This window comes from Callospermophilus lateralis, chromosome 3, assembly GCF_048772815.1.
Source record: "Callospermophilus lateralis isolate mCalLat2 chromosome 3, mCalLat2.hap1, whole genome shotgun sequence".
NCBI classification, from domain to species: domain Eukaryota; kingdom Metazoa; phylum Chordata; class Mammalia; order Rodentia; family Sciuridae; genus Callospermophilus; species Callospermophilus lateralis.
Genome location: NC_135307.1, coordinates 74873454 through 74898007, shown reverse-complemented (window position 1 = coordinate 74898007; position 24554 = coordinate 74873454). Strand labels below are relative to the sequence as shown.

General features: G+C 37.3%; 1 protein-coding gene and 1 non-coding gene across 4 annotated transcripts in view; one reads left to right on the top strand and one right to left on the bottom strand.

The window, feature by feature from the left end:
• The first annotated feature begins 3389 nt into the window (after nucleotides 1–3389).
• Fbxo34 (F-box protein 34) overlaps nucleotides 3390–24554 on the top strand; it is a 77538-nt gene continuing 56373 nt past the window's right edge. The window contains exon 1 of one of the 3 annotated variants that reach the window (XM_076850467.2): nucleotides 3390–3473. The gene's annotated coding sequence lies outside the window, so the exon portion shown is untranslated. Of the gene's footprint in view, nucleotides 3474–3801; nucleotides 3880–9108; nucleotides 9348–24554 lie in introns of those variants that run through there. The other 2 variants (XM_076850465.2, XM_076850466.2) reach the window with 2 other exon arrangements.
• Nucleotides 22550–22653, bottom strand: LOC143395988 (U6 spliceosomal RNA). The gene has a single exon (XR_013090891.1). It is a non-coding gene; the product is annotated as a U6 spliceosomal RNA (small nuclear RNA).

Sequence of the window (24554 nt, the reverse complement as noted above, 5' to 3'; positions counted from 1 at the left end):
GTAGCTCTGAATCGAGAGGAGTGTCTAAATCCATTTTGTGTAGCTATAACAAAATATCTGAGGTTGGGTGGGATCTAATGAAAAGAAGTTTATTTGGCTCATAATTCTAGTGACTGGCAGCCTCAAACAGCATGGCAGTGGTGTCTGGCAGGATCCCTATGTTGTATCACAACATGGCAGATGGCATCACATGAAGGGATTGTATGTTAGAGTGCTTATATGACGAGAGGAAGCAAAAGATTGGAGAGGCTCTTTCTTTTTATCACAATTCACTCTATTGGGAGTTAATTCACTCCTGTGAGCCCTAATCCACTTTAAAAGACTCAAATTCATTCCTTTTCTAGGATGGTCATGACCCAGTCGCCTCCCACCAGGAGCTTCCTCTTAAAGGGTCTACCACACTGTGGACCAAAATTCCACTATATGGACTTTTGAGGGACAAACCAAAGGGAGTAATCAGATGCCCACACTGTAAGTATTTTTATGGAATTTTGAAAGTACACTTTGGCTTTATTGAGGGGAGAGACATTCAGAGAAAGGACAACCCAGGGTCCATTTAATAATATACAGATTGTGTCTTGTTGAAGGCACACAAAAAATACATGTAATTCAGCAGTCTTAGGAAGGGGCAAGAAGTGAGGTGTGGAAGATCAGTGGGATTCTGTTAGAGTGACAGTAAACCATAATACACTAGTATGATAGAGCCTGTACATTGGTGCATTCAAAAAGAGTTATCATAAGAATTCCAAGGAAAATATGAGACGACACCCCCAATTCTGATCCAATGCTAATGGACAAAATACCATGGATTATTATTTTTTCCTAAGGAAATGCTGATATCTGAGCTCTGTGCTTTTAAAAATGTCTTTGGATATTTCAAAGCAAGACTTGGCATTCAAATCATCATTATGCCTGGTAAGAAAATGTCAGCAAACTCTAAAACTGCATAATAAATTGCTGACTATTTCAAAGAACTCATTTCTGAGCAAAATCTACTCCCTGGATCATTTTAGCAAGTTGATGTAACTAGGTTATTTTAACTAGGTAGCCCCTCCTTTGCTACAGCAGGATCCTGTGAATTAGGTGTGCTTAAAAAAAGGGTAGGCTGATTCGTCTTATGCTACTACTATAGGCTTTTCCAAATTAAATTTCAATTCTTGGAAAATGTCATTTTCTTAAAAGATTTTAAAATGTCACTCGTTTATTTAAAGAATATAGTCTTCTGGATTGACAATGTTTTTTTTCCCCTACTGATTTTATCAACTTCTGGTATCATTAATTAAAGTTATTCTGGAAGCACAGCAAAGCAAAATTATCTTATTACTAGACAATTGTAGAGCTTGCTCCCAAAGGAGTAGGCCATTGTCTTTTCTCCTTACATTTTATTTTCTATTCAACATATCAAACAAAAAATATTAACTGCATATCAATTACAATTTTTTTTGGGGGGTACACTTTAACAAAACCCCTGTAGCTTGGCCTTGTGGTGCAAGTCACAGTGACTCAGGATGCTGGGGCAGGAGGATCAAAAGTTCAAGGCCAGTCTAAGCAACTTGGTGAGGTCCTAAGCAACTTAGTGAGACCCTGTCTCAAAATAAAAAAGTCAAAAAAAAAAAAAAAAAAAAAGGACTGAAGATGTGGCTTAGTGCTAAAGTGCCTCTGAGTTCATCCCTGGTAACCACCCCACCACCAAACAAAAACAAAAACAAACACACACACACACACACACACACACACACACAAATCTATAAACGATTTAAATAGCAATAGAATTTATTATCTCACATGACAAGACTTCTCAAGGATTGATTAAATCAGTGTTTCAATGATGTCATCAAGGATACAGGTACTGTCCGTCTTTCTGCTTTCCCATCTTCTGGAGCTATAACCATAAAGCAAGACTTAAAGGATTTAAAAGAAATGAAGCTGTGTTTGGTGGCAGATGTCCGTAATCCTAGTGAGTCAGGAAACTGAGGCAGGAGGATCTCAAATTTTGAGGCCAACCTTGGCAATTTAGTGAGACCCTATTTAAAAAAAAAAAAAAAAAAGGGTGTGTGTGTGTTGGGGGGGGGGAGCTAGCTCAAAAAACAAATCAATCAAACCAAAACCAAAACAAAACAAACAAACCACCACCACAACAAAACTCTACAAAAGAAACAAAAAACAAAAAAATTTACATATGCTCATTTAATTTTTTGCAGTTGTTATAAAGCTTATGTATAAATATAAAAATGTTCATAGAAGTGTAAAAACTTGATCCAAATCTGTGTGCACACTATGATCTCATTATTAATAAATATGCAAGGGGTAAAAGGTGTGAAAGAAAATACACCAGCCCGCATAGAGGCCACACATTTGTAATCCCAGAGGCTCAGGAGGCTGAGACAGGAGGATTGTGAGTTCAAAGCCAGCCTCAGCAAAAGCGAGGTGTTAAGCAAGTTAGTGAGACACTGTCTCTAAATAAAATACAAAATAGGTCTGTGGATGTGCCTCAGTGGTGGAAAGCCTGAGTTTAATTCCTGATATCCACCAGCTCCCACCCCCCACAAAACAGAATAAAACAAACAAAAAAAAAAAAAAAAAAAAAAGAAAGAGAGAAAGAAAGAAAGAAAGAAAATACAGCAAATGTTAAGCATTGATTAGGGCGAAGGATTTTTCCTTATTGTCATCACATGGACATTTTCTTTATTGTCCAATGTGGTTAAAATTACTTCTTACAATGGAAACAGTGATAATTATAAGAATCAAGGATAAAAAGCCTCTTCATTTGCCCTCTGATTTGTATATGAAGAATTAAAAACCTATTCTACATTCATCATTAAGATGCCCTTAAGCTTTAACAGTTTGAGGTTCTCAACCTCAAAATTTATTTACTTTTGGACTGCTAATCCTGCAACAATTTGCATGGGAAAGAATGACAGAAGGGATTCTTCAGAACCCTTCGATTTGCAAATTAGAATTTTGAATCTCAGCTTCCAAGTGGCAGAACCAAGACTAGGACCCAAATCTACTAGGATATCTAATAGTATCTAATACCTTTATAGCTTTCGGTCTACCCACGAGTATTAATAAACTTGTCATGTTTGTTGCTGAACCCTGGCATTACTGCCATTCTGGCTAGCCTGGGGGTTGGATTTCTCGCGCCCCAGTTGCTTCTCTCCACCAGTTGGCGGCCAGGAGAAGCTTCTCCCTGTTCTTTCCCCTTTCCCTGCAGAGCGCTCCCAGGCTCCGGCAGGGGGCGCTAGCACCATCTGGTTGCAAGGCCCCTCCCCCGGCCAACCGTCGATTGGGCCGGCGCGTGACGTCACGCCGTTTTAGCCAAACAAATGGGTTTCGGGGCGAGCGTTGGGCTCCGCCGCGCCGAGCTGGGTGCTCTGTCCGCCTCAGCCGTGGGGAGCGAGCCAGGCCTGCAGCCGCCTCTTCATCGGGCTGGTGCAGCCCCGGGCCAGGCCCCGGCCGGGGCAGGAGCACAGGTGGGCCGGGGCCGAGTGGAGTGGGGCGCGAGGGGCAACGCGGCCCGGGCCGGCGGCCACCGTGGCCGCTCCCCGCCCCCTCCCGCCGCCCGCCGGCACTCCCGGGGCGCGGGGCGGGTGGGGGCGGGGGCGCCGCCTGCGGGTCCCGGGCTCGCGGCGCCCGGCGCGACCCTGGAAGGACCCGTGGCCCGCGCCTCCTCCGGGGCGCCCTCTACCCGCCTGCGGGCCCGCTGAGTGTCGTGCTGGCTGGCGGGCGGGAGCAGGGTCCCGGGCCCCTGGAGCGGGATCGGGCCGTGTACAGACACCCGACCTGCGCTCCACCTTTGGGCGGTGAGGAAGTGGGGTCGCATCGCCCGGTCGCGCCCGCCTGGGCTCGGCCACTCTGCCCTTCCTTGCCTCAGCGCAGGTGAGCTGGCGCTTATCTTTAACCTTCCTCGGGGACCGGGCAGGACGGAGGCACGGATGGTTCCTTGGCTCCTCCGGGCTGGCGCAGGTCAACTGCAGTTCCGCGCCAGTGGACGATGAAGTCATAGTGCCTGTGGGTCCGCGTCTCTGTGACGTCAGGGGTTTCCAGAGAGGGGCCGTGATGTCATAGCAGGCCCTGAGAGGGATCGTTAGCTCGCGAGAGGGCCAGGAGGAATCATGGGGGAGAAAAAGGAAGTTCGGTCTTCTGTCAACGCGTGGAATCGCAGCGGATTTGAATCGAAAGTTGCCGGATATCAGCGTTTTCCAGTTTTAATGTAATAGTTGTCAACTGCTTAAACTTCAGTTCAAACACTAATTTTTAGTACAGTTGAGAGATACATTTGATCGAGAAAAATCTAAATTAGGGTAGGAGGGTTTTGGCGGGGAAGAGAGGACTTTGGGGTTTTCAATATAAGTGATTTTCAGAAAATTAAAACTCATAGTTTGATGGTTAGTGATTGGAATTGCTGAAAAAAATAGAGCCAGTTGGAGTTTGTCTTACTTTTTTGGCTAGATATCTGCTTGTTAGCATTTTTGTTAAGGAATGTTTAGGAGGAAGGAGAGCTGATCTTAAATGAACTTTTTGTATAGTAAAGAAGGGAACTTTGAATTAATCCGACATTCTTCTTAAGTAATAATCACCAGAGAATTTAATTTATCCAGCTTGTCCCTGTGTATCCCCCGTCCCATCAATTATGGATAATTGAAGGTTTTCTATGGCTATAACTCAGCAACAGCCTTTTTCTTGCGTTCTTACTAATACTGGGTTATAACTTAATAACATATCCCAGGACTGCTTGTCTGAACAGGTAACTAAATTTTGTCAGTAGTGCTTTCAAATATGAAATTACAAAGCTTTGAAACAAGTGATTTGTTTTGCCTATGAATGTGTTTATTCCATAGTTTTCAAAAGAGGTCAGACTGCAACAGGATCTACTCATTTGCCCTACTGGCCCTCTTCAGATGTTCCAGCTTATCAATACTTTTTATCGTTTCCTTTGTCTGTAGAATCATGTAAATAGAATCTAGTTTCAAAAGTAGCCAACTTGAAATTGAAGCATAATTACAATTAATGTTCAGCAGGAAGCTTTGGTAGGAGTCCTCAATCCTTCCTCACTGACCTTGACTTGTAATAGATTTTGTTTTATTTTTTTCCAACACTTCTTGGTCTCCATTTGCTCTTTAAAGCAAATGAAACATTATCTCTGGATTTTTGCATCAGTATATTGCTGGAAGTTATATCATACCTATTAATGAAGGAAATAAAAGCAAAATTTTCTCTGTTAATTGCTATTGGATTTTTTTTTTTTTTGAGGAAGTACTGGGGATTGAACTGAGGTCTCTTGCAAGAAGCACCCATCACTGAGCTATGCCCCCAATCCCTTACAATTGGATTTGATGGGACATTTGTAAGACACGGCTTTCCAATAAATCCTGTTTTGATATTCATCACAACTTTGGGAATTTGACTTTGTTGTGGGTAATACTGAAAATTGTTAATTCTGTTTTTTTCCTTTTAAGAAATTAGGAATTGTATGGTGACAATGTTAAGTGAAGGTCCTAAAGATACAGTTTGAGCCTTTGGAACTTCAAAGACTTATAGGCATCTGAATTAACACAAAGCAGTTGATAAGGGGGTGTTAATCAGCCTACCCCTTTAAGATGAAAGGATGATCACAAGGTGTTGATGGAATGAAGGTACAAAAAGGAACACCTGCATTAGTCTTTAACAGGTAATAGCCTTCTGGGGCAGGCTACATGGCTCTGTTGTGTCCCTAGTATAAATGGGAAGGGATGGAAATCAAACTAAATGTGAGTTTTAAAACAATTGATGATAATGTACTATAGCAGTAGTGCATTTTTCTCCTCTCTTTTGCTTAGCAATTGTGATGTTTTTGTTTTTCCTTATGGAACGTGTAATAGATGGAGGGTAAAGTGTATTCTGATGTGACTGAGGAGCAATGACAGGTTTAAAAAAAAGCCAGCTTATGTGTATCTTTGTATAATAAGTCATAATCTTATGAAACATTTTTTATAGTCTGTTTCTACTTTTGGCAGGATGTTTTTCACCCACGCTTTGCAGATTTGGGTCTAGGAAGCAGTTTTTACTTTTCATAAATGGTTATATGGAAGTTAGAGATTGGGCCTAAAGATTATTTTAAGACATTTTGTCATCTTATTCACAGCATTTGAAAGGAATAAATAAGTCATTATTGATGTGGCATTTTTCTGATGGATAAAAGCAAATGTAATGAAAAATGAGGGTGCTGTATTTTAGAATATCTTTAAAATATATTTATTGGGTCAATTATTAACAATAAAGTTTTATTTCTTATATTTTCTACTTTATTTTTTAAATTTGTTTGAGTTTAATTCTGCAGTTTTTATATTCTAGTAGACTATACACTTGTTTTAATATTTGTTGATGAAAGAACATACTTGAGAAGACATCATTTGCTATTACCTTCCAAAATTTGCAGCTGTTTAGAACCAGATACTTAGGGGAAGCTACTATGGTATAATGAATGCCTTCCTTGTTAGGTCATGTGTGACAAAGGCAAAATTCAGCAAGTGCATGATCTGCAGTCCTTTGGAAGCAACAACAGAAAAGAGCACATGAGCTCCAAATGCATTTGGGTCATTTGGAAATTGAATTCCTGTCAATTCTTATCTTCACCAAATTTATCTTCTCCCCTTTAGTTCATGCTTATGGTATTTTGAAGCTGATGAACCTACTGGTATTATCCAGGAGACCATTAATAATTAAAATGTAGGTTTTTTTTTTTTTTCCCCCCAGTGTTAGTTAAAAGAACTTATCAGCCTTTCACTTCCAGCTCCATCCTCTAATTAGTACTCTACAGAAAAGGCTGTAGATCTTTCCTTAAATATTCAATTTCAGAAAACCAGCTTGTACATTTTCTTCTCTTAGCACAATGTATGTGTAAATGTGAAACTAAGCACCCATTATAATTGTGATTATAATATTATAAAGCATGAGTTTCCTTCATCCAGAAAACATTTTTGATGTCTTTGGGTCAAGGACTATGACATGGATGAAATTAGTTTCCTCCAGGGTCTGCTGCAAGAATCCTTTATATTGTTGTAGAGGACCTTAAGAATGAAAGGCTAGAATCTGGACAAAACCAGGTTGCTAGATGTTTCTTCATCTAAAGGTCAGTTTAAGGGGGGTGTTAGAAACTCAGATAAAATATGAAATAGATTATCATGGTTTAAAACAAGCAAAGGGCCTTGATTTTACAGATTTGCATTGTCCTAGAATGAGTAAAGCTTAGCTAGTAATACTTTGTTTGAGGTAAGACTAGGTGCTCAAGACCACTAGTCTTTGTATGCAGTCCTAAAGTTAGAGGTAGAGAGAAGCAACAAATATCTGTTCAGTTCTTTCCACTCTCAGGCACACACATATCTTCTTTTTCTTTAAAGTGAATCCATTTCACTTATAAACTTGGAGAATACATGAGCCTCTCAGTCTTCATTTGTAGTCTCTGCTTTCTTTTCTTGGAATTTTATAGTGAATAAAATTTTATGTAAAACTATTGTATATTGAGTACTTAAATACTTGCCATCTAGATTCTGTAATTCAAATTTTGCTATATTTGCTTTACCATCTATATGCCTATCTATCCATTTATCAGCGAATCTATGTATTTAAAGGACCTACTTTGCTAACAAATTTGGATGGTAACTATGCTAAGTCTTAAAAATAGAAAAAAATGAACACAATAAGAGGCAGGGCCTCTAAGAGGTGATGGTAATAGTGTCCTTACAAAAGAGGCTTGAGAGAACCCTTTACTCCTTCTACCATGCGAGGACACAGGAAGCTTACAGGAAGAAAGCATTATCTATAAGGAATGAGTCTGGATCTGTAGCCACATTGATCTTGAACTTCACAGCCTCCAAAACACTGAGCAACAGTTTTCTGTTTATAAATTACCCAGTGTAAGGTACTTTAGTATAGCATCCTGAATGGATGAAGACAAAAATTGGTACCTACATGTAGGATGCTGCTATAACAGATAATTAAAAATGTGGACATGGCTTGGAACTGAGTAATGAATAGAAGCCAGGAGAGTTTTGGGGTATATTGCTATGAAGGGAACCTTAAGGATGATTTTCTGGTGAGGGTTCAAAAGACAGCTATAGAGAAAGCCTGAAATTAGAGATTACCTAAATTGTAGTGAACAGACTGTTGGTAGAGGTATATCTGTAAAGGCCATTCTGACTATGCCTCAGATGGGAATAACATGTTGAAAACTAGAGGAAAGACAATTCTTATAAAGAATTTGGTTGAATTGTGTTCATGTCCTTGTGCTTTATGGAAGTAGAACTTCAGAGGAATGAAATAGATATCTGGCAAGAGAAATACAAAGTGTTGGGTGCATACAGCTTCTTTGGAAGAAGAAGCTGTATAAAATGAGAGATGAGAAAATCAAGCTAAAGACAGATTTATAATAAAGAGGGGTGGAGAACTTAAAAGATGCAGCAAATTCTCAACCTGCCCTTGTTGTAAATAATGAAAGTATGTTCAGAAGAGAGTGCCCAGGGTGTGGCCAGGTAAACTTTGGTTAAGGAGGTTAGTATGGGTATTTGGAAGCCATGTGCCTATTTATCAATATAGTAACCCTGAAGGCATGTCAGGTCTTTAGGGCTGCCCTGCCTATTGCTGGGGTTTTGGCGGCAGAATGATTTAAAGCCTCTACTCCCTGTATTCCAGCATATCATTCTTTGGCTGTCCTAGCTGTGGCTCCTGTGCACTGATGGGTATGGTACTGACCACTGTGGCCACCTTTCTGGAGGTCACAGATCCTAAAGTTTGTGTGATGCTATTTATTCCAAGGCAGAGTGCATGAACTGTGTTGGGGGCATTGCTACCTCCACCTAGATTTCAAAGGATGCTCTGGAGAACTTTGGCACCCAGGAAGAGAACTGTCACAAGACTGAAACCATCAGAAAGCTGCCACTAGGGAAAATGTCCAGTGGAGCCATGGGACAGGGATGCCCTCAAGACCCTTGAAGAGCTAGTCCAGTATGGGAGAGATGCAGGCACCTTACTTCCAACTGGTGGAGAGCTGCAGCATGCATCGTACTCAGCAAAGCCATGAGAGCAAGGTTACCTGGAACCTTGGGGGCTCAGTCCCCAGCACAGTGTGTCTGGAAGGCAGAACATCAAGTCAAAGTAGATTATTTTGGAGCCTTAAGATTTAATGTTTGTCCTTTTGGGTTTAGGATTTGGTGAGACCTGTTATCTTTGTTTTCTGCTTTCCCCTTTTGGAATTGTGCCTGACCCACCATTGTATTTTGGAAGCAGACTTGATTTCACAGACTTATGACTGAAGAGAAATCTGCCTTAGGATAAATCACACTTCTGGTTTTCACTTGTATGTGATTCAGGTGAGACTCTGGACTTTAGATTTTTGAGTTGCTGGAATAGATGTTTGTTTGGGGCTGTTTGGAAGAATTGAGTGTGTGTGTGTGTGTGTGTTTACCATTGAGACCATTTAAAAAATTTTAATTTAGTTGTTGATGGACCTTTATTTTATTTATTTATTTATATGTGGTGCTGAGAATTGAACCCAGTGCCTCACATATGTGAGGCAAGTGCTCTACCACAGCCACAACCCCAGCCCAGAGTGGAATGTATTTTGCATGTGAGAAGGGCATGAATTTTGAGTGACCAGGAGTGGAATGCTATGTTCCGAATGTTTGTGTCCCCTTCCCCACAACTTATGTTGAAACCTAATTTTCAATGTAATAATATAAGAGGTGGTACTTCAGATATGCTAAGGGCTTGAGTATGGAGCCCCTGTTAATAGGAATAGTGCCATAACTGAGGCAAATGGAATCCTTTGACCTTTCTATCCTAAGAGGATGCAGCAGTAAGAAAGCTCCATTTAAGAGGTATGGGCCCTCACCAGACACTGAATTTGCCAGTGCATTTGATCTTGGACTTAACTTTCAGAACTGTGAGAAATTTCTGTTTATAAATTACCCAGTCTGGTTTTTTTTTTTCTCGTGGTGGGGATTGTGGACTGGGATTGAATTTAGGGGCACTTTACCATTGAACTACCTCCCCAACCCTTTGGTTTTATACTTTGAGACAGGTTTTATACTTTGATAAGTTGCTGAGGCTGGCCTCTGCCGCAGTCTGGCTGGGCACAATTCAGGAGCCACTTGTCAAAAGAAACTAACTTTATTTTTAGAACTACACAAGATAAACAAAAAAGTTGCTGAGGCTGGCCTCAAACTTGGGATCCTCCTACTTCAGCATCCCCAGTCACTGGAATTACAGGCTTGCCCACCATGACTGGCTGAAGGTATTTTTATATAACAGCCATCAGACTATGCCAGGCTTTTACTTAAGGATCCAGAGAAGATTTTGCCGCAGTCTCTGGCTGGGCACAAATCACGAGTCTCCACACAGCTTGTAGATTCAAACAGCAATTCTTTATTCCCGAACTCACACCGGCCGTCTATAAACACGCTCTGGGGGAATCCACGTTCTCTGCCCAAATCCACTCCGCATGGGCTTCTGTCTCCCAAAATATACTGTCTGACCCTAAGCACTCTAGAGGAACTCAGCAGCAGGATACGCCCTATTCTAAAGGGGGAACACCCTAATCTATTATGCTAAACTGCCCTATTCTAAAGATTTGATATAAAATCTGCCTAAAGACTATCTAAAGCTGTGTTCTTGGCCCTTTGTTGCATTTTATAATCCAACCCTTATTGTTTAGTCTTCTCAATTACCATTCTGTCCAGCTTATGCCTACATCTATATTCATAGTTAACCAGTCACTAAATTTTTAGTGATTCTTTTATTTGGGTTTATTTTTTCCTGTTTAATCTCCGTGCTGATGCCCTCAGTCTACAGTATGGAGTGTATGAGATAGTTCATTGAATTGCAAAAAGAAAAAAATTAAAATTTCTACTTTTAATTCCTTTTGGCATTTTTATGTACATTTTATACTGTATATTAGGACTTATGCATCACATTTATAAATATATAAACATGAGAACACATTCATGATGAGAGTGAGAGTGTCAGAAAAGTTGAGATAACAATAGAGAGCAGTACTTTCCAACAGAAATCAATGGGAGTCATATGTATAATTAAAAAATTTATAGCTGGGCATGGTGGCACACTCCTGTAATCTCAGTGGCTTGGGAGGCTGAGGTAGGAGGATCACAAGTTCAAAGCCAGCCTCAGCAAATGCAAGGCACTAAACAACTCAGTGAGACCCTGTCTCCAAATAAAATACAAAATGTGGCTCAGTGGTTGAGTGCCCGAGTTCAATCTCCAGTACTGAAAAAAGAAAAAAGAAAAAAAAATTCTAGTTAGCCATCATTAAAGGAAAAAGAGTGGAAAAAATGTATATGTGTATATATTTGCAGTGCTGGGTTTGAATCCAGGCCTTGTGCTTGGTGGGCAAGTGCTCTACCACTCAGCTGCATTCTCTAGCCTGAGTGAAAATAATTTAAATTATGTTATTTAACACAGTATATCCCAAATGTTATGATTTCAGTATAATCAATATAAAAAATATCAGAGTAGTTTATGATCCTTTTGTCATATGAAGTCTTTGAAATCTGAAGTGCATTTTATATTAAACAACTCAGTTTAGGTGAGTGATATTTTAGGTCTCAAACCACATGTTGATTAGCTCTTGTATTGGAAGCATATGTCTAGACCAATGGTCTGAATTTAAAGTTCTGTAATTGTTTCTGTTTTTCATAATTCCATTGTTTACTCTCTTCAATCTGTGTTCACAGATGCTAATTGGACAAAAATTCTGGGATGATGTTTCTCTCTCTCTCTCTCTCTCTCTCTCTCTTTTTTTTTTTTTTTTTTGGTAATGGGGATTGAACTCGGGGGCACTGAACCACTGAGCCACATGCCCAGCCCTGTTTTGTATTTTATTAAGAGACCAGGGTCTCACTGAGTTGCTCAGAGCCTTGCTTTTGTTGAGGCTGGGTTTGAACTCATGATCCTCCTTCCTCAGCCTTCTGAGCCGCTGGGATTACAGGCCTACACCACCATGCCCAGAAATATTACTGTCTTAAACAAGAACCTGCTCTAGGTTTTTATGGCATGCTTAAAAATCTCATTTAAGACTTCATGCAGTGTGCCATGGAACATGCCTGTAATCATAGTGGCCAAAGCAGGAAGATTGCAAGTTTGGTGCCAGCCTTAGCAGACAAGTGGTGCTCTAAGCAACTTAGTGAGACCCTGTCTCAAAATACAAAATAAAAAAAGTCTAGGGATGTAATGACTGCGGAGAAGGATCCTCAAGTTCAAGCCCTGCCTCAGCAACTTACTTAGCAAGACCCTGCGTGACAATAAAAAAAAAAAAAAGCGGGGGTTGGGTAGTGGAGTTGGGGATGTAGCTCAAAGGTAGAATGTCCTGGCTATCATTCTAGTATCACAATACTAAAGTGTTCATTTGGTTTTTTAAAAAATGAATTTTGTTTGTAGAATTGTTTATTTGAAGTTGTAAAATCACCTTTGGAACTATAGAAGGGAATTATTGATGAACTGGAGTTTCTGAAGATGAAATGAGTTTTGATAAGTATATCTCAAAAAGTACATTTGTTGTATTGTCTGAGAACAGTTGAGTTGGACTTGTTTCCAAAGTAGGACAAGATATCTTATTTCAAGTTCAGTCATCAGGATTATTCTCTGGAGGTTCTCAGTATTTTCACAGTCCCCAGTCACTTTAGCTGTAGGAAGTAGGTTTCTGTAATTCAAAGTTGTCATCTTTCCTAGATGAAGAGCTCTTCCATAGTGATACTTTAGCCCTCTGGGGTACTATTACAGAGAACTAATCAGAATGTATCTTGAAAATAAGTCTAAAGAGGATAGGAGAGATTTTGACTTTAAGGAAGCATTATTTTCAACATTTTGTCTACATTTTATTTAGTGTGATAATAATTAGAATTTATTTCTTAGAAAAAGCACAGTGTGTGTTTCTTGCTCATGTCAACATTATGCTGAATACATTAACTTGTCACTTTTTTCCTAGTACAGTTTTTATAAATCTTAATTTTCTTTGACAAATAGCACTCTCTAAAAACTTATTTTTTATTACTGTTTTTTAAAGTCAAAATATTAATTTTATTGAAGAGTTCAATTTTTTTAAATTAGCTGGTAAGAGGTTGTAACTTTTCCTCAAATTAAAATGTAATTTTATATTCTAGTTACACATATATTTTTAAAGATCGTATAGTATAAAATATTTTTACACTTAAAATTCCCAGCACTGAATTTCACTGCGTAATTGTCAACACTATGTAATTGTTGCACCACTTTTTTTTTTTTTTTTGGTCCGAAAATTGGTTTGTAACCTTTTATCATGTAATTGTTGCATGATATAATTCTGTTTGTCACACCTTTAAAAGGTAAACAGAGGAGTGTATTCATCAGTGGCACATTGATGGATACACAGTTGTTTTTCTGCACACTGTGAACCAGGAGCCTAGAATTCTTAGTGTTCATGCCTGGTTAGTATATTTCTGAAAACCAACTTATGTGGTATATGTTTAGAGTGCTGCAGTAGTAATGGAAAAGAAATAATGAGTAGTGCAAAGGACAGCACACCAGACAACAAAACCAGTGATAGCGCAGAATCTTCAGACGCACGATTAAATTTTGTTAAATCCATACTTGGCAATGCCGCAATAAATTTTCTCAAGTGTAATTTTTTGACTGTAATGCACAAATCAGCAACTAATGTGTGAATTAGCTGCGCCCCCCCCCCCCGAAAAACTGATTGCTAAACTGTTATGACCATATGTGTGTCTATTTGAAATATTCAGTTTTAACGTATATTCACAAGTATCCATGCATTCTAATCTTACACCAAAGATAGTAATAAGTGATTTTTAAAGTAATTCTGGCACAGTTTTTAAAAAATACAATGGTTGTACCCCATTTTTAAACCAAATATTTGGCATAAAATCTGTGACTATTATATGGTAAAATACAGCATAAAATATTTAGAAACTATATTTTTAACAACGTGGTCTTGAAATTTAAGTAAAACTTAATGCTTTCTTTTGTTTGTTTTTAGTACTGGGAATTGAACCCAGGGATGCTCTACTACTGACCTATAATTCCCTCCCTCTTTATTTTTTGAGAGAGAGTCTTGCTAAATTATTGAGGCTAGCCTAAAACTTGCAATCCTCCTCCTCCTGAGCGGTGGAATTACAGTCATGCACCACTGTGCTTGGCTTCAGTGAAAAGATAAGCCAGGTTACTGTTTTATTTCTTGAATGTAAAAGATGAATTATTTTACATTTTCTTCATTTGATTTGGCCATTTAGTCTGTATTATGAAAGATTTCAGTTACCTAGAGTTTTGCTATAAAAGTTACTAAAAAAGGTCACCTCAGTTCTTAACTGAAGTTGTTTTATTTTGTAAATCTTTACCTTGCCTTATCTTTCTTGAAATTTAATTGTCATGTTTTAGAATGTAGAGAACAAAGAGGTGTAAAGCTAAATAATACTCCTTCACAAACAGTTCTTAGCCCATTTTTTCTTTTTCAAATCGATAACTTAGTAGAAATTAGAAAATCTTTTTTCCTTCCCGATTTTTTTTTTTTAAGTGAGCAACTTCCTACGTTTCTACTTGGATGTTAGTCTTATTGCTTCATTAAAGTGACAGTGAAGATTCAATATAAATTCGATTTAATGTACTTGGCAGATGTAAACTTAAATTTTTGTCTCTTTTAGGAGAAAACCATGTTAACACTTCATTAGTAACCCTCAGTGTAGTCAGATTTTGTTAAAAAATTTACCATTTTTATTGTATGAAAGGATCAAAGCTTAATTTTATTTCCCTGTTCATTATATGTTAATGTGTGTCTACTTTGAACCTACCACATTTGAATATCCCTTTATTCTATGTTGCTGAAACTGTTTTATAGAATAACACTATATCAGAAAGTGTATTCTTTACTTCAAGAACACTTACTTTGAAAAGGCTGATGATTATGTCTGTGTCTAGGAGTATTCCAGAAGCCCTGAACAAAATTTCCACACTGGTCACCAAGTTTAAGAATTTTCTTCCCCTTGCTGGGTGTGTGGCACAGTCCTGTAATCCTAGAAGCTAAGGAGGTTGAGGCAGGAGGATTGGAAGCTTAAAGCCAGCCCCAGCAACTTGGTGAGGTCCAAGCAACTCAGGGAGATCCTGTTTCAAAATAAAATATAAAAAGGGCTGGGGATGTGACTTAGTGTTAAGCACCCTTGGGTTCAATCCCAGGTGTACACACCCACATTCACACTGACGCATCAATTATTTTTTCTTTTCCTCCCTATCATCTAGCATGACAGGACTTCTAGCATATTAAGCAAGCTCTCTACCACTGAACTACACTCCTAGTATTGGCTACTAAAGGGGATTTTGTTTGACACTTTTGAACCCTGTTAGAAACAATTTGATGATTTTTTTGTTTTGATGTGTTTTGCTCTGCTGGGGATCCAACTCAGGGCCTCATACATGCTAAGCAAGAGCTCTTACCACCAAACTATATCCTCATCCCAGCAGTTTGATATATATGCTACAATTAGCCGAAAGGATAAATGTCACCTTTATGAGTTTAAATGTATGTATTTATTGCTTAAGAGGTTATTTGTAATTGGAATGGATCAACAAGATGCCCAGAGGTTTCCAGTCTGATCCAGACAGTCATTTCCAGCATTCGTGCCAGAAAATGAGGCTTGCTGGGGGTGGTAGCTCTGTGGTAAAGCATGTACTTAGCTTGCAGGAGGCCTTGGGTTAATCTTCAGTACCACAAAAACGGCAACAAAAAAGAAAAATGCAAATTTTATGGATATTTCTAAGGTAAAGGAAGATTATTTTATACAATGTAATTATCATATAGAAATAAGAACAGGAAAATGGAATATAAAATTATATATACCAGTCATAGCTATACAAAAATAGGTTGATTTAAATGATGTAGTTAAGAATGGTCTAGTTAAATTTTAAGTTAACTATTTTGTTTATGCCATGAAAAACGTAATAGAGTTTAGACATATTTTAAAGAAAACAAAGGGAGGTCAATATGATACATTTTTCAGATAATCACTTTGTTTCAGTCTCTAATCTGATTCACAGGATTTACAAATGTTCCTATTTTTAACTCTTTAGAATCTGTGCTCCTCCAAGAAAGAACCTTTTGTATGCTTCCTTTAGCAGATTGGAGAAAAGGCTTGTTGGCTTTTTTTTTTTTTTTTTTTTTAATTAGTTGCTTTTGTTTCTTCAACACTATGAGCAGATAATGATAAATTAAATATTTATTACATATTTACAGTGGCAAAACAGCCCCAGTGCTTCCCTCTCCTTTTGGTTCCTTTTCTTGCTCTTTTCCTTCAAAAATATTGAATTTTCAGCACTTTATTTTTTTTGTCATTTTCATGATAGCTAGTGATTCTTGGTAATTAGCTGAGTGTGGGATCATCTTGAAATCATGGTCTAAAGAATATTTTTGGGGGGTAAGTAATGTGTTTATTACATGATTCAAAACACAAAAGGTAGCAGGGTGTGGTTGTGAATACCTGTAATTCAGCTATTCATAAGGCTGAGGCAGGAGTATGAAAGTTGAAGGCAACTCTGGGCAATTTATACAATTTAAAAAGGCGGCAGTGGGGTGAGGGAGTATGTAGTTCAGTGGTAAGAGTGCTTATCTACCATGCAAGAAGCTCTGGGTTCAACCCCTACCACTGTAAAAGAAAACCCAAATCAAAAAAACAAAGCAAACGCATAAGGTGCGAAGTTCTCTCTCTCTCTCCTTTTTTTTTTTCCTTCAGTGTTTTGGGCATGCTTTTCCACTCTCTGGAACCAACCGATGTTATTGATTTCTTGATTATTCTTCCAGTATATATTCTAGTCTCCATTTAAAATTTTTTTTCCTGACAACATGTTTTATTTCCATTTCTCCTGTTGGCTCCCCTGAGAATGTCAGTAGATCTTCTTGTAAGCATTTAGCCTGTCCTGGCCTATGCTCAGATTAGGGTCTAGCTGGGTGGACAGTAATTGACAGAGCAGATAATGGAGTGCTCTGGGTGTTTATGGTTGAGGGTTTGGTGTCACTGTGGCCCATAGCCATGGAATGCCTGATTGGGGCCTTCAGTCCAGGAGGCTCTAAGACTTGTCTTCATCCTCAGAGGATTTCTTATCCTCATCCTTGTCTTGACCTTATCCTTCACTGCTTGTCCTTACCCTTAAAAAATGTGTGTGTGTGTGTGTGTGTGTGTGTGTGTGTGTGTGTGTCTATATGTATTGCAGCGTGCTCTACATACTGTTATCTTGCCTTTTTTTACTTAATTGATTTTTGTCATTACATTTACATATTGCTATATAAAAAGGGTATCTGTGAGACAGCCTAAAATAATAGTGGCTTATTAAATAACAGAAAAGTGTTTCTCCTGTAAAAGATAGGAACATGCATTAGTGTTGGTATAGCACTCATGGCTGTGATCTTTTTCTCACTCTCTTTAAATTGAGGCATAATGAGCCCAGTAAAATGCACATATAGTAAATGGGTGGTTCAGTGAGTTTTGGCAATTTTATATACATACCCATGTAAAAATGGCAGTCAATATATAGAGATCCATTCTGTCCTCCTTTCTCATTATCACTTTCCTGCTTATCTGGGATCTTTCTATACTTTTGTAGAACAAGTATTGCCCTGATCTAGCTGGATCTCCAGCTACTGTACCCTTTCCAAGCAGCAGAATGGAAGAAGGGCAGAGGTTACATGTCAGCCTTTTAAAAGGAAGGTTTCTAGAAGTTGCCATTTCACAGCACTTGGAGTTATGTTTATTAGCTATTATTTAGTGTTACAGCCACATCTCAAAGGGAGGCTGGGATATGCAGTCTTCAGTGTTGTTTTTTTCTATTACAAACAATGCTATAATGAACAACCTTGTTTCTGTGTTATTTTGTGGAATGAATTCCTGAAATTAAATACTGGGTTAGAGTATTTGTAGTTTGAGACTATACCTACTTTTTCCAAATCCTTGTTGACAGTGTTTTATATTGTCAATTTCATTGCCTGATAGGACATTGAGGTAGAGAGAGAATATACTTCTACCCTAATGTACTGATAATTCCTTAAAAACATGGACTCCACAGTTAGCTCAAGTAATGCAATGTCAGGAGTTTTCATTTTATTTAGATCACTCCTAAGAGGAAATTGATGGTTAAGGGGAACAGAGAAACCTCCTGCTTACAAATACTTCACAGTAAACTGACAGGAAGACAAGAAGAGTAATGTTTTTAAAGAATTATCTTTTTTTTTTTTTTTTCTTTTTGTACTGAAGATTAAACCAAGGAGTGCTTAACCACTGAACCACATCCCCAGCCCTTTCTATTTATTTTTGAGATAGGGTCTTGCTAATTTGCTGAGGCTGGCTTTGAACTTGTGAAGCTAGAGTTGCTGGGATTAAGGCCTGTCCACCATGCCTGGCAGGAGTTGTTATCTTTAATTCAAAAGCAAAGTAAGTTGAGCATGGTGGTATACCTTAATCCTAGCTACTTGGGAAGCTGAAGCAGGAAGTAACACTTGGCCCAAGATTTTGAGGCTCTCTAGCATAGTGATACCCCATATCAAAACACAAGAAATGAAACAAAACAAGAATTTAGGGCATAAGGCTAATTTAGCATTTTTTCCTTCTTATAGTCTTGTTTTTTCTAATGTACATTCCTTAGCATGTAGAAATGTTTCTTCAACTTTTTTTTTTTTTTTTGATGCTGGGAATTGAACCCAGGGCTTCAACACATGCTAGACAAGCGCTCTACTACTGAGCCACACCCCCAGTCCTCATAATAATTTTCTGTGCTAATACTATGTAATATTATGAGCTATATTTCCTTTTGAAATTGGAAATTAAAGCCTTATAAAAAGGGCTGTAATTCCAACACTTAGGTGGCTGAGATGGAAGGATGGGCTTGAGCCCAGGTGTTTAAGACCAACTTGGGCAACTTAGTGAGACCTTGTTTCAAAAAAAGAAAAAAGGTGTTTTTCTTATACAATAATATTTGGAGGCCTTGGAGAACAGAAACCTCTTACTTAGCTTCCATGGCACATGGCATGGCACCTTGTATGGGGCATATGCATTAATTCGGTCTTGTCTCATTGGACTGGATTTGGGGAAATTGATGGAAAAATGATTAGAATTCTAGTACCAATGTTTTGATCTTTTGCAGTGGGAGAGGAGTTAGATATTAATATGCCATTATTAGTATTTTTGAAAGTGTCATTTCTGTAGTAAAGAAACTTAAAAGTTCTTGACCTATGATGAGATACTTAGAAATACTTTCACTAGGTTATCATCCTTCCTATCTGGAGATCAAATTCTGTAAATATCTACTTTTTTTTCCCCCTCCAGGGGAAGAGGGATATATTGATAAGAAATGAATAGCAATTGCTGGTATTTTAAATAAATTTATTCTTTTTAGTTATATATGACAGAATGTATTTTGACATGTTATACATACAGGGAGTATAACTTCCCATTCTTGTGCTATGAGAAGTTTTACGCGATGTGGAGTTACACTGGTTGTGTACTCATATATGGTTTATTTAATTGAGTATACTGTTGTTTGTTAATATTGTTATAAAAAATATTTCTTTAAGAAATATTGTGTTTTGACAATTTTAGATTAATAAAAGTTAAATAAATTGAAGTACAGAGAAATGTTAACCCAAATGTTAACATTTTATCAACTTTGATAAAATGTTTATCTCTTCTCTTTCTCTTCTTTATCTCTTCTCTTTCTTTTCTTTATCTCTTTCTCTCTTTCTAGTAAATATAATTATAGGTATATAACAAAGTTTCTTTTTTCTGAACCATTTGTAAGTTGCAGGCATGTTGTTTTTCATTGCTGAATATTTGTATTCCTAAAAGCAAGGAGTTATCTTACATACAGTGTAAAGACCAAAATTTAAAAAATGGTTCATTATGAATATCTAATCGACAAATATGATTCAGACTGTACTTATATATGAACAGGAAAGTTATGTCCAGTTCATTCTACTGTCTTTCTATTCACATCTCCTTTCCCTTCCCTTCATTTCCCTTTGTCTAATCTAATGAATTTCTATTCTCCTTCCCCTTTTTGTGTGTTAACATCCATACATTAGAGCATTTTGCCTTTGGTTTTTTTAGGATTGGCTTATTTCATTTAGCATAATAGTCTTTAGTTCTATTTACTGGCAAATGCCATAATTCCATTCTTTATAGCTGAGTAATAATCCATTGTGTATATATACCACATTTTCTTTATCCATTCATCTGTTTAAGGGCACCTAGGTTAGTTATGAATTGAGCTTCTACGAACATTGGTGTCACTACAGTATGCTGTAGGTCTTTTGGGTATATACTGGGTCAAATGGTGGATCCATTCCAAGTTTTCTGAGGAATCTTCATACAGCTTTCCAGAGTGGTTTCACCAGTTTGTAGTCCCACCAATTACTGATATTTTTGCTTGATAGTGTTTGCATTGTTATTTGTATTGACTGTTTGTTCCCTGTGCTTAGAATGTTATTCCCTTAGATGAATTTTCATACCTATCTTCTGATCTATTTAGAATCTTTCCTCATATAGTATCTTCTCAAAGAGGTCAGTGCTGACCACCCTATTTAAAATTGCAACTGCTTTTCTTTCTGGTATTTCTAACCTCCCTTATGCCTCACCTTCCTTAAATATTACATTCAGCAGAAAGGCAAGTTATAACTGTATAGCTTTATAGGAAGTATAATTTAGAGGACAAGTAGAGGGTTGACAATGGGAAAGGTTTTGTTAATCTGATTTACCCCTTAGCAGTTAACCACTTGAAATATATTCTACACCATTTACTTATTATGACTATTATTTATTGTGTCTCATTATCAGAATGTTAATCCTTGAGAACTTTTGTCTATTTGTCTTCTCTATTCCAAGCGCCTTATAGATGCTGAGAAAATATTTTGTCTCATGAGTAAAGGTAGAAAAGAATGTTACCATGAGAAAGCTATAAAATAGGTAACATTTTAAATATATTAAAAAAAGGATAAAATGTATATAAAAATGTATATATACACAAACACACATGTAGTTTTTGGTACCAGGGATTGGACTCAGGGGCCCTTAACCATTGAGCCACATCCCTAGCCCTTTGCTATATTTAATTTAGAGACAGGGTCTCACTGAGTTGCTTAGGGCCTAAATATTAGATTCAGCAGGAAGGCAAAATTTACAATCCTGTAGCTGTGTAGAAATTTTAATATTAGAGGAATAGAGAGGAAGACAGTGAGTAGATTCTGCTATTTTGGATTTTTAGGAGAAACTTCCTTATAATTTTATATAATAGTATTAATGGGGATAGTTTTCCTCTGCCTCCACATAAAATAATTTCAATTTTAAATTCTGATTAGCATATTCTGTCTTTTAATGTTTTTTGAAAATAAGCAACTTGTCTATTTTTTAATAATAGGGCAAATTTACAAGAAATAAAAATATTTACCATAAAAATATTTCTGTTCTAAGGAGTGTCAGAATATACTTGGTTATCTCCAATGTAAAACTAGTTTTAAAACAATGGTTGATTAGGGGCATATATTAGAATCTGCAATTGCAGGAAATTATGTGTAAGGATATCAACATTATTTAAAAACTTTTCTTGGTTCTTTTACCCAATTTTAGTGTAGGAAAATACTGTAAATAAAAGTTTTTTCTTGTTTTTTAGTGCTGAGGATTGAATCCAGTGCCTTGTTCATGCTAGGCAATACACTCTACCACTGCATACACCTCCAACCCCTTCTTTCTATTCTTAAACTGCTGTGTTAGTATGGCTGGGACTAGAAATTTCCCAGGGATGTGTTTTGGTCTCTTTTCATCTGAGTACCCAGTGGGCCCTATTAATCTGAAGACTTTTATATCTATTAACTTGTTCTTCTATTGTTATTTATTTTGTTATTTTTAGATATATGATAGTAGAGTATATATTGATATACTATACATATATGGAGTATAACTTATTCTGGATCCCATTCTTGGGGTTGTACATGATGTGGAGTTTCATTGGTCATGTATTCATGTTCAGTATGAACATATGAAAATTATGTGTGATTCATTCTACTGTCTTTCTTATTCCCATCCTCTTCTCCCTTCCCTTCATTCCCCTTTGTCTAATCCAATGAACTTCTATTTTCCTCCCCCCCTTATTGTGTTAGCATCCACATGTCAGAACATTCAGCCTTTGGTGTTTGGGTATTGGCTTATTTCACTTGGCATGATGAGCTCCAGTTTCATCTATTTACCGGCAAATGCCATAATTTCATTCTTTATTGCTGATATTGCAATATCAGCAATATTGCAAATATTCCTTTGTGTATATATAACCCATTTTCTTTATCAATTAATCTGTTGTAGGGCACCTACAATGGTTCCATAGCTTGGCTACTGTGAATTGAGCTACTATAAATATTGATGTGGCAGTGCCACTATAGTATGCTGATTATAAATCCTTTGGGTATATACCAAGGAGTGGGATAACTGGGTCAAATGGTGGTTCCATTCAAAGTTTTCTGATAAATCTCCATACTGCTTTCAAAAATGAATGCTTCACAGATTTTTGTGTCATCCTTGTGTAGGGGCCATGTTAATCTTCTCTGTGTCATTCCAGTGTTAGTATATGTGCTGCCAAAGTGAGCACCTGTTTTTCTCTTTTAGCTCTGGAAATTCATATTCCTTTTAAAATTTCTTCCTTTTAGTTAATTTTTTTTGGTGGGGGAAGGGTGGTTGTTCATTTGGGGATCCTGTTTGGCAAATTCTGATGACCCCCCCCCCCCAAAGTTTATGCTGTGTCTCCTTTTGATACTTTTTTGACTTTTTTTTTTTGGTCTAAAGTAGAAAAAAATAATTTAAATGTATAATTTAATTAATATAGAGTATTTATATTTTTGTCTTAATAACTGTAAACCTTGCACTGCTTTAGAAATTTTCTGAGACCCTTATTCATTTTTTCTTTTTTTATGGCATTTTGTTCTATATTCTGGATGAACTATCCCAGATGTTTCTAAGCATCTTGATTTTCCTTTTAGGGGGATTTTAATAAGTTCTGTTTTATAATTTTTATTTCCTCCTTTCTCTCATTTTCCTTTTTATTTCCTGTCTCTTTCTTTTATAGATGGTGATTTTGACTTAGCCAGTCAAATTAAATGTCTGTTTCCTAGGCAGAATCCATTAACTGATACACTCTGTTAGGGTAAACAATTAGGGAGGGGCCTGTATTATTCCTAATAGATGGAGCTAATGTTATAATAGCTGAGTCAGTTCTCTTAGAACTGTTTGATTTCTTTAAAGAAGGCCCAGCAAGTTGTATTTTTAAATAATGTAAACAAAATGTAAATCTCAAAGATAACTAAGATTTTGAAGGTTAATTATCCTGTCTAGAAATGTTCATATAAGTCATCTTCCGTGTATTAGAAAGAAAAGTTTTAGGGTAAAGAGTAGTATAGCAGGGCTGGGGTTGTGGCTCAAGCGGTAGTGTGCTTGCCTGGCATGCGTGCGGCCCAGGTTCGATCCTCAGCACCACATAAAAACAAAGATGTTGTGTCCGCCGAAAAAACTAAAAAATAAATATTAAAATTCTCTAAAAAAGTTAAAAGAAAAAAAAAAAAGTAGTATAGCAGAGAAGAGCCAGATGTTGGAGTCAGACTGCTTGGGTTCATTTTTGGTTCTGCCACTTACCAGTTAGTGCGCTAAGTTACTAACAAATTTTCTCTTCTATAATATTTGGACAATAATAATGCCCACCTATTAGGGTTATTATAAGGGTATAGTATGCTCTCATAAGATATTAATTTGCCTTTTCTCTCTACTAATAACAGTTGGGTGAGTTAGGATTTAATGGTGAGCCTATAGCAGAAATTCTGGTAGGATTTGGAAATTTTAGATTGTATTTGTCTTTAAAACCTCAAAGAATACTTAATATTTTATTTGAATCATTGAAATGTGGAGCTATATGTATATGCAAATATTGTTATAAAAGGATTTGTAAAACTCTCTACTTGTTCCCAGAGAAAGGATCATACTAAAGATAGTTTAACCATGTTTATAATCCTAGCAACTGGGGAGGCTGAAGCAAGAGGATCACAAGTTTGAGGCCAGTTTCAGCATCTTAGCCAGACCCTGTCTTAAAATAAATTGGGGTCGGGATATAGGTTTGTGGTAGAGACCCCTAGGTTCAATCCCCAGTAGTGGTGTGTGTGGAATCTTGGAGCACAGCCAGAAAACTGGGAATGAAAAAATACTATTTTCATGCCCAGAAACTATGTACAATTAGAATCATATGTGCTCAGGATGCCAGGAAAGCTTTATTCCCATACAAAACACACACTGACAGTCTACTTCTTGGATTTCAGGAATGTTTAAAGTTTCTCTATAAATTGATGTCTGGGACAAGACTAGCCAGAGGAAATAATTCCCTTCTCAAAACAGGCTTTTTTTGCTTTGAGTTTATTTCTATTGTGATGAAACTTTTCTTACCATACCTGACACTATTTGTAAAACTCGGAGTTAAATGATTAAAAGTCTTATGTAACTTTGTGTGGT